The 12,938-nt window shown below is 37.7% G+C and overlaps 1 pseudogene; it reads left to right on the plus strand.

The window, feature by feature from the left end:
• The first annotated feature begins 570 nt into the window (after window positions 1-570).
• Window positions 571-690, plus strand: LOC122120150 (annotated as a pseudogene).
• The last annotated feature ends 12,248 nt before the right edge of the window (window positions 691-12,938 follow it).

Here is a 12,938-nt window from a genome sequence, read left to right on the forward strand (position 1 = left end):
TTAGAAACCAAACCTTGAAAGCAATTGTTGGTTGTTCTTGACTATGATTATGAAAATAGCAATCCATAACAGGGGTCTGGGGGTCAGATAATTTGAGTCCTTTTCCTCTGCTGTGGAATTTACGAGAACTTTCCAAGCTTTCTTTCCTAAAGAAGGAATTGCAAACCACTTGTTCTGTTGTGAATAGGCAAGGTATAAGTTAAATGAGAATCTATATAAAGTACTTAGAGGCCCAGCATCAAGTAAATGTAGTGACAATACAGATACAAGTTCATGCGACTGATAAATTCTACTTCTTGAAGTGAGGTCACTAGAAATACTGGCCCATGTGTTAGGCAAAGATATCTATTTAGAGCAGTCTCTGAAAATTAAGGACAGAGGAAATAGTAGGGAAGACAAGGCATTTCAAACACAGACCAGGAGACCATATTCTCTAGGACTTTCTGATGTTAGAGAAGGAAGACAAACAGATCTGTTTTGTATTGAATAATGAGACATTGCCACCAAGACATACAGATGAAGAAGTTGTAGAAACAGAAATCCTAAACTGCCATCAAGAGTACTAGCCTAGGCCTCCGGGTGCTTACCACAGGCTGTGACTGTATAGAAAGAGGAGGCAGAGTAAACCTACCCCATATACACCTCAGCCCAGGCCTGTGCCTAGTCTGTATTGTGAATTGGGAGACAAGGGCTAGGGAAAAAAAAAAAGAGTACTAGCCTAGCATGTCACATGTAAATCCCAACCAAGTATTGTAGGTGCAAAGTTAAGCAGAATTGGTTTTTCCCACACTAAATGGGTTTGGGACATGAATGGATAGACCAGGTAAAGTAGTGTATAGAAGAGGTATGCGGTAGTCTGTGTGCATTAGTCATGGTTCTCTAGAAAAATGGAACCAAAAGAAATATATATACTTAACACACACACACCACACACATACACACACACACACACAATACATATACATATATTTCTTATGAGAGTGGGCTTATGACTCACATGATTTTGGAGGCTGAGGAGTCACATACCTGGAAGTGTGGACCTAAGAAAGCTAGTAGTTCAAAGGGTTGAAAGCCGGAGAGCTGTAATGCTGATGATATAGCCTCCTGTCTGGATATGACTGCCTGAGAACTGAGTCAGAAGACAATTGTTCAGCTCAAGCAGTGGGGTAAAAAGCTAATTTAACCTTCCTCTGCCTTTTTCTTCTATTGAGGTACTCAATAGGATAATGTATACTCACTTCAGGGAAGACCATGGCTTTTCTTGGTCCACCAATTCAAATGCTGGCCTTTTCCAAAAAGAACCACAAACCTAGATATAATGTATAACCAGTTATCTGGGCCCCCTTGGCCCAATAAAGCTGATACATGAAATTAACCATCACAGTATGAGATGTCTACTTGGAAATAGAAAATGTTCCAAGGCCCATTATAGAGCAAGTGCTGTCTTCCATTCCAAACCAAGCCACTCCAGTCCATCTTATTTCTGACCCTTGAAGGAATTCAGAAATAAGTGTTGTCGATTATGACTTTCTCAAGCCACATCCCACTGGAAAAAAATCATCCCCAAGAAAGGACTTACAAATATAACTGTTAGTGCAGTGTAAAGTAATATTCTCAATCACAGCCTTTCCTTGCATAGACCTTTCCAAGCTGTATTTCTGAACCCTGAAGATACAAATTGAAACAACCAAAAAATGTTCTAGTGAAAACACATGTTGGGCTAGGAATGTGGCTTAGTGGTAGAGTGCTTGTCTAGCACGCATGAACCCCTGAGTTCAGTACCACATAAACAGAAAAAGCCAGAAGTGATGCTGTGACTTAAGTGGTAGAGTGCAACCCTTGAGTAAAGAAGCTCAGGGACAGTGCCCAGGCCCTGAAGTCAAGCCCAAGGTCTGGCAAAAAAAAATGTTTTTAGTAAAAGATCTATGAAGTCTTGATATTAAGGTTAATTTTTATTAATTCAGTGATTTTATATCACCCTCTTTTGACAGTATTACTCTTTTCAAAAAATTTTCTATAATAAACAATATTACTATTATGACAAGGAAAAATTATATTAGTATAACGTAGAGTAGAATTTGGGTCACTAAATATAGCTTTTAATCTTTTACCTACTCAGCTTCTCACTGCTATGTTAGAACTGAGAACATCATAATATCAGATTCTAAAACATCATGGGATGTCCTTTTTTTAAAATTTTTATTTTTATTTTTCGTGAACATACTGTACAGAGGGGTTACAATTACATGGGCAAGATAATGAGTACATTTCTTATCAAGCATTGCAGCCTCCTCCTTTGTTTCCCCTTCACATCCCTTCCCGGCCTCCCCCCACCCCTCCCCCCAACCCCCCCCCCCACCAAAGTTGTAAAGTTCGTTTTGACATGACAACTTGTACTTCTCCTAGTTGCATCGAGTCCACCTGTATCCTTAAACAACTTGTTTTTCCCCATCTCCTCCACAAATTATACCGACATCAAATATAGTGAAAGCAGGGGTTATACTGTGGGGGAGGGACATACAAAGCTACAAAGAAATAATCTTATAAATGAGTTAGAAACAAATGCATGAAAGAAAAAAACATTTAAATACTTATCTAAGGGTTCATTAATATTTTTGAAAAAATAACTGCATATAGATGGCTTGTTTACTTGTTGAGTCAGCCAATTCCTGAAATATTAGAAACTTCTAGTGGACAGAGGCCCAGGATCTGGGAGCTGTACTCACCTTGGTTTCTTTAAGCCTAACATACAGGCAGCAGATGGTGGGTAGGCATAAGGACTACATTTGTAGGCAACAAAGGAGATTTTTTTGACAAAGGAGATTTTTTTCCTCGAGGTCAAGCAGTACTGACCACTGGTGTGGGAATAACCACATTCTTTGAAAAATCTCTCCATATCTGGCAAGTGCTTTAATTTGTTCAGTTGGGGCATGGTATACTCCATAGGCTACATTCTTCTTGATGGGGAAGCATTTAGTATTGCTGCCATTTTAAGGACAATAAAGGATCCAACTTCTTTGAAAAGAAGTTTGTGAGCTTAGAAAGCAGTACATTTGCCATTCTAGGAAGCAACCTTAGACACTTGATTCCAATAATGCAGAATGATGATTTTTCCAGTAGGGACTGGAGACATTCAACAGTTTAATTTTCATTAGTGAAAGTGAAATAATCATAATTGGAAACATTTTCACCTAGACAAGAAAAGTTAACTGGACTTCTGTTTCTCATAGGCTTGGAAGTCATGATTACTTGGAGCTCCTGGAAGGTTTCTGCCCCAGGCAGCAGCAGGCCATGTAGAAATTTGTGACTGGGACTTGAGGGAAGTTAGACATAGGAAATACTGTGCTCACATATCCAAATGTTAATGAGTAGTCAGAACTATTAAGTGTAATTTTGGCAAATCTGGATAGTCTATTGATGTTTTTCTTAAACATCAATTGGAACTGAATTTGAAATTCAGTATTCTTAATTGTTCAGTAGCAAGCTCTTTAGTAGAAGATTGCTAGGTATCTTCTACCAAAAAAGAACAAGGAAACAAAAAGAAAATGAAGGATGTTCAAGGTGCATTGGGCCAAGACTTGCCCATGTTGAAAAAAACTCTGAACACAACAGCAGGGCCCATTTTGCACACTTGGCAAGCAGCAACAATGGAACCTGGTATTTGTTAAATCACATACTGGCATGCTTGCTTTAATCTCTCTAAACAAATGGTCCTGGTAAGAGTAACCAATAGAAAAACGATGTGATTTCCTTGGGCATTTGCTTAGAAAGATGGAAGAAGCTTTAGAGTCTCTTCATCTGGTTCCATCTACTACACAAAATCATTTGAAATTTTTAAGAGAAGTGTAAGAATAAGTCTGAAAATCGAATTGAACTATACAGTCCATATCCAATAGCAAATCCTATCTGAGCAGGTTCTAGATCTTAATAAGGTGAGACCAAGAGATGGCTTCTGACCAAGCCACAGAGACAAACCATTCATTCTCAAAGCCTGAAGTTCTAATCTGTCATGGTCTTGTTGGAGGTTCTTGTAGTGGTATTAACACTTCAAGCTATCATTTCTAGAAGTCGGAACCTATTTTTCCACAGAAACTTCTGTCTCCTACAGCGACAAGTTGGAGCTTCCTGAAAAGACAGCTGTCACAACAAAACTTGTATTCTCAATATGGCTATATATTGTTTTCAATTTTTGGCAACAAAATGACTACTGAAATAATACTGTTCTTAAAATATATTTATTCATTTTAAGTTGACTTATGGTTATACATATGAGCATTTCTGTTTTCAAATTAGAAGTATTTTTTTCTTGACCTTTTAAAAATGATGCAACTTCTAGATTTTACTGTCACGGTGCTAGGTTGTGGAACTTTTCCTTGACTTCATTTGAAGAGGTGTGAAAAGTGTATGACCTATTCTCCTTTGAGTTTGCACTCTGGACCCTTGAGTTTGTAAGCTGAGTACCAATGAAATCTTCAGCAGCACTAATACAAGTTGGCTTATACACAATAATATGTAGGCGTTCTGAAATTGTTTTTTTTAATATTCTTTTTTTGGTAAGAGGCAATAGATCTACCTATTGAAAGTGTTTCTTAATGTTTGAGGTACACAGAGCTGGACTCAAATATTGCACTGGACTATTAGAAATAAACATTTTATGGGTCAATAGGCTCAGAAATCCTTCAAATTATTGCATTGAAAAATGGTGCTATTCGTGTGTGTGTGTGTGTGTGTGTGTGTGTGTGTGTGTGTTCCTGGTGGTACTTGAGTTGGAACTGGGGTCTTTTGCTTATGTTCTATGCTTGCTAGGCTGATACTCTTACCAGTTGAGCCATATCCGTAGCCCCATTTGCTTCTGTCATCTTTTAAATAGGGTCTCTCTTTCTGTCCAGGTTGACCTGAATCTTAATCAACCTATTTATGCTTCTTGAATAGCTATGATGACAGGCCTGGGCCATTGTGTCTATTTTGGGGCGTTGGGATAGGGTCTCCCAAACTTTTTGCAGAGGCTGGTCTCCAATTATAATCTTCCCAATCTCAGCTTCCTGAGGAGCTAGAATTAAAGGAATAAGTCACAATACCCAGCTGAAAGAATGAAGGAGTAAAGAGGATCAAAGTACATTACAGACAGGTATGTAGGAAGAAAGCACAAGTAACTCACCAAAAATGTTTGAAAAGCAGAAGAGGAGAAAGAAAGGAGGAATGAGTATATAATGGAGGAGTAAACTGGTTTAAGTACACTCTACGTACATATGGAATTATCACACTGAAACCATCTAGCATTATACTAATTCAAAAAAATAAATTTTAAATTCCTAAATCCAATTATTATATAATTTGAAACATGTACTATTGAGACAAGAGGCATCTGAAATGATGCTGGCAATTACACAGGCCAACTGAATGTCACCAGCCTATTTTATGAAGGGAAGCATTCCATCTGTTTCATTGAAGAATGAATTTTATTTCCATGATGGGGATTGGGGTCAGAAGAAGCATTGTCCCAAGAAAAAAAACATGGTATAAGGAATGGCAAAGAAGCAGAAAAATAGGAAGACTTAGGAGCTTGATTTGAATAACATATAGGTTCTTGTAATGGCAGAATTCTGAACTAAAGTTAGTAAAAGAAAAAAATGATAGTTTCAGATCATAGAGAGCTTTGCCATTTTCAACTTTCATTTCAGTATACACTACCTCCGCTCTCTTCAGAAGCCTTTGTAGATAGAACTGAAGATTTTATAGCAAGTAGACAAGTTCAAACAATTCTAACAACACTCCTAGAGAGATGGATTGGATGGGAGAAACTAATTAACGCACTCTCAATGAATACAACCTAATTGTACATGGGAGGAAGTATTGCCTTATGAACAGAAAGGATAAAATACTCTTATTTATTTATTTTTGGCGCCAGTCCTGGGGCATTAACTCAGGCTTGGGCACTACCCATGAATTTTGAATTTTGTTTTTGTTTTTTTCTTTTTTTTTTTTTGCTTAAGGTTATCTCTCTACCACTTGAGCCACAGCTCCACTTCTAGTTTTTTTGTGTTAATTGGAGATAAAAGTCTCATGGACTTTCCTGTCCAGGCTAACTTCAAATCGTGATACTCAGATTTCAACCTATTGAGTAGTTAGGATTATAGGTGTGAGCCATGGCACCTGGTAAAATTACTCTTTTGTTGTTGTTGTTTAACGTAAAACTTTAAGCCTTTGCATAATGACTTAGGTAATCATTGAATTATCAGCCAAGATCAAACTTCATTTGAAACACATGACCCTGCTTTCTCTTCTAAATTCAGATCCTTATCTTTAGCCAATGGATGCACATTTGCTGTAGGCCTTACTAATACAATCCTTTCCTCTATAGTTCCCAGACAAAGCAATCTTCACCAAATACCACTTTTATATATTTTTTTAAAAAATTAATTTTTATTTATTCTTTTTTTTTGTTGGTGGTGGTTGGGCCTGAACTCTGGGCCTGGACACTGTCCCTCAGCTCTTCAGCTCAAGGATAGCAGTCTACCACTTGAGCCACAGTACCTCTTCTGGCTTTTTCTGCTTATGTGGTGCTGAGGGATCGAACCCAGGGCCTCATTCATGCAAAGGAAGCACTTTACCACTGAGCCACCTTCCCAGCCCACCACATACCACTTTTATTATGCCCCTCTTTAGAAACTAAGCAAATGAACATTGCTTGACCAAAGCAACTCTCATCATATATGCCTTGCTTACAAAGTCCTTCATAATTTGTGACCAGACAAATTCCAGAGTTTTTGATCCCCAAATCATGTAAGATAGACTTGATTGTATCGTTTGATTCCTTCAAGTCAACTGCTTTCATAGAAAAGGAAGGGTCACCTATATAGAGGCTGGGGGATTTTGCTCAAGTCCTTTGACCACTGGGATGGTCATGCCATTTCCTATTTACTTGTCTGAGGTCTCCACATGGCAGCTTATGTTCCATATCCATGGTGGCTAACTCAAGAGTTCTGCCTTAGCCGGGTGTCAGTGGCTCATGCTTGTCATCCTAGCTACCCAGGAGGCTGAGATCTCAGATTGAAATTGAAAGCCAGCCCAGGCAGGAAAGTAGTGAGAGTTTTATCTCCAATAAACCACCAGAAAACCAGAAGTGGCACTGTGGCTCAAGTGGTAGAGAGGAACAATGCCCAGGTCCAGAGTTCAGGCCCCATGACCAACAAAAAGGAAGAAAGGAAGGAAGGAAGGAAGAAAGGAAGGAAGGGAGGGAGGGAGGAAGGGAGGGAGGGAGGGAGGGAGGAAGGAAGGAAGGACAAGCTGGGCGTTGGTGGCTCACACCTATAATCCTAGTTACTGAGAAGGCTGAGATCTGAGGATCACGGTTCAAAGCCAGCCCGGGCAGAAAAGTCCGTGAGACTCTTATCTCCAATAAACCACTAGAAAACTGGAAGTGGTGCTGTGGCTCAAGCGGTAGAGCGCTCGCCTTGAGCTGAAGAGCTCAGGGATAGCACCCAAGCCCAAAGTTCAAGCCCCACAACCGACAAAAGAAAAAGAAAGAAAAGAGGGAGGGAAGGAAGGAAGGAAGGAAGGAAGGAAGGAAGGAAAGAAGGAAGGAAGGAAGGAAGGAAGGAAGGAAGGAAGGAAGGAAGGAAGGAAGGAAGGAAGGAAGGAAGGAAAGAAAGAGAGAAAGAAAGAAAGAGAGAAAGAAAGAAAGAAAGAAAGAAAGAAAGAAAGGAAGAAAGAAAGAAAGAAAAGAGTTCTGCCCTATATACTTTGATATATGTTCAGTAACCCACCCTTCCAATGCATGGTACCTACTCCCTCTGTCCTCGCTTGTCTTATTTCTGACTGTTTAATGGCACTAGATGTCTTCCTCTGTATGTTACTTTTCATGACACGAAACAGGCCTATTTTCATCCTATTACAATCCCTACTGCATGGAGGTACTCAATATGCTTTGTTGATTGGCTGATTAGTCTTAAGTGGCTTGTTTCATCATCCATAAAATCCCATAAATAACAATGTCAAAAACAAATTTATAGCTAGTATTCAATAATAAGCAAAAATGCCACTTAGCAATGCCTAATGTTAAATGTAAAGAAAATAAGAATATCGCATCTTCTCCTCTGCCATGGGTGTTACTGTGTCAGAAAAGGCAGGTATAGATTTACAAGGATATTTGATCTCCAAATAGATATTTTGCTGGATTTTAAAACATTTCTGGATACAGGAGCTCTCAAAATATAGAAAAACACTATGGCCTAAAAATCACTGTGAGGTCCAAGCTGGCTTCAAACTGAAAATCATGCTTTTACTTCCTGAGTGCTGGGATTATAGGCATGAAATCTTCTGCTCACTTCACTTTCTTCTACTTTGTATAATGAGAGGTATTAAAGAACTCCCCAGCTATGTGCAGATGACCTTGAGCTGAGGCTGACCACTAGCCACTTCTTGAACACCAGTTTTAAGATACATGGAAGTGGCAGTGGCACTGTGGCTCAAGTGGTAGAGCAGTAGCCTTGAGCACACAGAGGCTTAGGGACAATGCCCAAGCCCTGAGTTCAAGCCCTGCAACTGACAAAAAATATACATGGAAGGGAGTCAGTGGAAATGAGTGACAGAACTTTGTTTTAGAAAGCATGGGATCACATACTTCTGGAATGAAGAAGAAATGCCCCCTTTTAAAAGGCATCTTTCAGAATCCTTCTTTGTGCTCTTGGCTCTAAAGTAAGAGGAAAGAGGTGGTGACAAGAATATATTTTAAAGCCAGGGCGTTGTAAGCTTGTCTTAGACTTCTGAGCTTTCAGAGTGTTTGTTCAGGAGGTGGTTTCCAAGGTTTTACAACTTTGCTAAAAACATTTGGTCTCCTCTTTAGATCTGTTCATCTGATATCATTTTTAGTGACTTCCGAGACAGCATTGTTGCTGAGAATTGATACAGCAATGAATCTTTACTAGCACCCATCAAAACTGGACTTTTGTGTCTTACATTGTACTCTGATTATTTTTTGTAGCCCTTTTTTAACATTCTTTGGCAACCAGCTTTGTCTTGTCAATTAAATAACAAGCATGGAATTTATATAATCACTGTCTTGTCAGAGTACACTGGATTTGCATCTTCTGGTTAAATGCAAATTGTCTATCCTTTAGTTCAGTTACAGTTACCTCTCTTTAACTGAACAGCACTAAGACCAATGTGTAGACATGACTGTTTGTTTAGCTTGGCTTCTCTCTTTGATCTTATGTTAACATACCTTAATGGCAGGTAATGATTGATAATAGAGTATTGTAAAGTTCAGGTAATAAATACTGTTTAACTCATAATAATGCTGAATAATGTACTTTTTATGACTTGGTTTGATGGAAAATTTCCTTGTCAGCTTGGTCTAATTGTCCAAACAAAACCACCCATTACTTGAAGAAATACATGTCTGTCCTAGACACATTAATTAGGGTCATGGCTGGACTGCACAAAGGAATATAGTAACACTTCAGTTATCTTTAAATGTAATCTTTAGACAATCTTACTAATGCTAAACTCAGGTTTAATGAGAAGCTTTTGTTTACACTTGCCCTAGGGCTCACCAGCCTAGGTTGATATCTAAGGCCATATGGCCAAATGTCTGTATACCAGTGTCTTCCCTTCCAGGCTTTCAAAGGTCACCAATTCTGTCCGTCTCAATATCAAAAGTCACAACAGGAATTCATCTGGGGTATGTATAAAGACAAAAGGAACATTTAAAGATTTTTATCACTGGATATCAAAATTCGGTAAACTTAATATGGCATTGAGATTAGAGTAAAAGAGGGATTTGGTATCTTGGTGTTGGCAAACTTGGGTGCTTACATTAAAATATTTAATGAAGTCCTTCTTGCCAGAGTATTGTATTTGCATGATGGTTTGCTCTCTTTGAAGTCCTAGGAATATTCCAGAGAATATAGTATACAGAAAATAAAATAATTCCTTTTACAGCAGCAGCCAGTAACATACTTAAAAATAAATTTAAGAAAGTGAACATTTTGTGCCCTAAAAACTTATAAAATGATGATGAAAAATTGAGGGTACAAACAAGTGGAAAATATGTTCATTTATTGGAATAATTAATATTTTTAATGTCCATACTATCAAAAGTAGTGTACAAATTCAACATAATCTTATTAACTTCCAATAACATCTTTCCATAGTATTAGGACAAAGATCCAAATGTTTATGCAGAACCAGAAAACATCCTAAAAACCAAAGCACTCTTGCTGGGGATCAAGCAAGAGTATGACACATAGCTAAACTGATAGACAGGTGCTCTACTGCTGAGTTAGATCCCAACACAAAAGAGTAAATGTGTTCACCACGAAAAAAAGCACATGAGGTTATAGTTAGCTTGATTAAATCAAATCACTGTACTCATAAATACACAGAGTTTAAAAAAGCAAATGAGTGACTAGAATAGCTATTTGCTCATCATTTGGTGAAAGAAAAAAGAAGACAACTTAAGAAATGAACATGAGAGGTTTGGGCCAAATGATCAGTGTAACATCTAAGGTTTGACTTCAGTGTATTCATGGCATAATAACAATGTATTCAAATGTAATGAAAAGGGTAGTTAGTTCTAAAGTTTGAAAAGACTCAGTTTGTGTTTTCAAAAAGTAACTCATTATGCACAATTCAAAGGTATCATTCCCTGTACATGTGTGTGTGTGTGTGTGGGGTAATTCTTTTAGATTTTATTCAAATTACTGTCTCATTGATGATTTTTCATATCTCATCAATACACAAATTTCTAAGGAAATTCCCACAATAGGAAACTCATAATGAGAAAATTTCATTCCCACTTTGTTCTACTCATAACATTTTCTAACAAATATTTATAAATGTCTTGTTCCTTACAATTACACACTGTGGTTGTCATTGGATATCCAAAATGACCCGTTTTAGTGAATAATATTACCTACTTCTTACATATTACTTGCTGTCTACACTGAATCATTAGTTTTTCTTAAGAGTGGAATATTTATTATTGACTTTAAAATGAAGAATGGAGTATTGTTGACTTTAAAACAAAATCTGTTTTGCCTTTGATCTTCATCATTCATTTCATGTTCTGATTCAATCTATTGACTCCAATTCTTGGAATATTTCACACAATCTCATAAAACATTCTTTAGAAATTTGTTTTACAAAATTAGGCAAAGATTTGTGTCTTTGTAAACTGATATGTTTACTTCTTTTCATTAAAAACATAATTTTTTTCATTATCAAATGTGCAAATACCCACCATTACTCTGATAGCAGTAAGCACACCATGAAGTTTAGAAACTAACTCAGAAATTGCGAGCACATAACAAAAGGTGCATTGCAAATATCACTGCCAATCACCTGCTTTCTCCTTTTTGATATTTGGTGCAGCTCCCTGATCACCTTTACCTGAGAAGTTTCTTTTTTATTTATTTATTTTTTATTACTATAAAGGTGATATACAGCGGGGTTAAAATTACATAAGTCAGGTAATGAGTGCATTTCTTTTTGGACAATATCACCCCTTCCCTCACTCTCTCACAGTTTACCTGATAAAATTTTATGTCAAACTAATACAACAGAAATACCACATGACCACTGGAAAGCTGGATTCATATCTTCTAGTGTTTAGAAACCACATACTTGGAGTCCTTAGTTTTTCAAGTTTTCAAGAGGAATCTATTTTGCTGCATTTTTAATAACCTTAAATAGGTATATTTAAGCAAGCTAGAAACAGTACATGCATTTTCAGTCTTGGCTGCATCAACATTACTAGAGAAGAGATTGTAAAAATATTGATATCTTGGGACCACCTGAGCAAAGCTAAATTAGAATCTTGAAGTTGACATTCTGGTTTTATATGGGTACTTTAAAATATCCTCCCCAGGTGTCCTAATAGGTAGATCAGAGTCTAAAAATCCCTGACTGGAGCAATGTTTCCAAAATTACAGTTCAAGAAGACTCTTGTGTGAAATTGCCTGGGGCACTTGTTAAATAAACCTTTGCCAGTCCCATTCTTATCCTTAGAAACTGGACTGTTTAAAAAGAGCTTGGGATCTGAATCTCAGCATAAACTACAAATGCACACAAAGGTTAGAAATGCACTACTCTGATCCATGCATTTCATTTTCATATAAACTAAGCTTACATAGGACGAACTAGCTCCCTCTAGCTTCACCTCCAGCCCTGTAAACCATTACACTGGTGAGAAAACTGAGCATGTTTCCCAAGGCTTGATTGCTCCACCCATGGAAACAGCACTTGAGCTTGTGAAGTCAATGTCACAGCCTGTGCACACAGCCACTCCTCCTTAACTCCAAAGCTCACAGGTGTCACCATAGTTTATGGTAACTATTCATGGCCAGCAAAATGGCAAGTCAGGCATTAATTCAGCACTGTTAATTATGGCACTATGTGATACAGAAATTGAGGTGATTGTTCTGAGTGAAATGTGTATGTACAGTCAAGAGTATGCTGGGCAAGACCCAGGCTATAAAATTAGACTCGAAGTATTGCGTGAAGGAACCAGATATGGTTGGCACCTTACTTGTTCCTGTAATGATTCAATAATGACTGTATCCCAATAAAAGATGGTGGTTTGTGAGGGGGAAAAATTTAAAGTTGAGTCTGTAGTTGCTGGCATCTAAGAACTCATACCCAAAGTGTCACTCATAAATGCTTTAACATATTTATTAATTTTGATTGCCAAATACATTATCATGAGATAAAACCCAAATGAACAAAAAGCTGTAAATGACAACTAAGTCTTCCATCCACTCCTGACCACCAACAACTCAGACCCACATTCACAATAAACATTGTTCCTTAGTTAGGCGATCCCTTGTAGACTTTTCCTTTTCCTTCTGCCACATTTACACAGCCACACAGTCTGTGTAATTATAAACCCTTTCACTTACTTTAACTCACCAATATTCAGCCTGGGATATACATCTGGA

This window comes from Dipodomys spectabilis, unplaced genomic scaffold, assembly GCF_019054845.1.
Source record: "Dipodomys spectabilis isolate Male_0828 unplaced genomic scaffold, ASM1905484v1 ptg000174l, whole genome shotgun sequence".
Taxonomy (NCBI): domain Eukaryota; kingdom Metazoa; phylum Chordata; class Mammalia; order Rodentia; family Heteromyidae; genus Dipodomys; species Dipodomys spectabilis.